Source organism: Orycteropus afer, unplaced genomic scaffold (genome assembly GCF_000298275.1).
Source record: "Orycteropus afer afer isolate SDZICR_OR568_19922 unplaced genomic scaffold, OryAfe1.0 scaffold00021, whole genome shotgun sequence".
NCBI lineage: Eukaryota > Metazoa > Chordata > Mammalia > Tubulidentata > Orycteropodidae > Orycteropus > Orycteropus afer.
Window position 1 is genome coordinate 2,014,499 of NW_006921608.1, and position 1,839 is coordinate 2,016,337.

Sequence of the window (1,839 nt, forward strand, 5' to 3'; positions counted from 1 at the left end):
AGGTTAATCCTACCTGAGAAAACTTTTCCTAATACACATTTGAAAACAAATCAACATTTCCATTTCTCGAGCTTAGCATTTCTGAAGCTGAAAGAGGTGAAGAAAAAATTCAAGCCTCAAGTTGCAATAATGGATTTTATGGGCAAAAAATCGAACAAGGTAGGAAGCATGAAAAGAAGATGGAAACGATACAGAATCACTGTGCCAAAAAGAATTGGTGACATTCAACCATTTTAGAAGGTAGCATATGACCAAGAAGTTATGCTATTAAAGGAAGAAATCCAAGCTGCACTGAAGGTACTGATGAAGAACAAGTCTCCAGGAACTGGTGAGAGACCCATTGAGATGTTTCAATAAATAGATGTAGCACTGAATATACTCATTCATCTACACCAAGAAACCTGGAAGGCAGCTACCTGGCCAGCCTACTGGAAGAGATTCATGTTCATGCCCATTCCAAAAACTGGTGATCCAACAGATTGAAGAAATATCGAACAATATCATTAGTATGACATGCTAGCAATATTTTGCTGAAGATAATTCAAAAAAGGTGCAACAGTACATTGACAGGGAACTGCCAGAAATTCGAGCTGGATTCAGAAGCAGATGTGGAACAAGGGATATCACTACTGATGTCAGATGGCTCTTGGCTGGCTGAAAGCAAAGAATACCAGAAAGATGTACACCTGTGTTTCACTGACAATGCAAAGGGATTTGACTATGTGGATCATAACAAATTATGGGTAGCAATATGAGGAATGGGAATTCCAGAATACTTCATTGTTTTCATGTGGAACCTGTACATAGACCAAGAGGCAGTCATTTGAACACAACAAAGGCATATTGCCTGTTTAAAGCCAGAAAAAATATATGTTAGGGTTGTATCCTTTAACAATACTAATGCAATCTGTATGCTGAGCAAATAATCTGAAAACCTGAATTATATGAAAAAGAATGTAGTGTAAGGATTGGAGGAAGACTCTTTAACAACCTGCAACATGCAGATGATCCAAGCCTGCCTGCTGAAAATGAAGAGGACTTAAAGCATCTACTGCCGGAGATCAAAATATCAGAAATTAGAGCCTTCAATATGGATTACACCTCAACATATAGAAAACAAAATCCTTACAACTGGGCCAATATGCAACATCATAATAAATTAAGAAAAGATTGAAGTTGTGAAAGATTTCATTTTACTTGGACCTACAATCAATACCCATGGAAGCAGCAGTCAAGAAATCAAATGTCATACTGCATTGCACACATCTGCTGAAAAAGACCTCTTTAAAGGGTTAAAAAGCAAAACATCACCTTGAGGACTAAGGTGGCCCTGACCTAAGCCTTGGTATTTTCAATTACCTCACATAACATGTAAAAGCTGGACAAAGAATAAGGATAACTGAAGAAGAATTGATGCATTTGAATTATGGTGTTGGTGAAGAATATTGATTATACATCCCATGGACTGCCAGGATGAACATAACTGTCTTGGAATAAGTACAGCAGAACGCTTCTTAGAAGCAAGAATAGCAAGACTTCATCTCAATTACTTTGTACAAGTTATCAAGAAGGATCAGTCGCAGACTATGGCCACTAGCTGCCCTTCAGGTATGGAATTGAACCCACTCTTTGTGGCTTACAGCCAAACAAAAGACAGGCGTATGAGCTGAACATTTACATTTGGTAGATACACTTGCTGGAGAGATAAATCATGGGAGAATAGAAGGGCTGTGTATGTACAGGGAGACAGCTCAGAGGGCAGGAGTACATGGGAGGGAAGGACACGGGGGAAGAGGTATCTATGGGGAAGAAGTGAGAGGGGAGCTGATGCATTGTGGG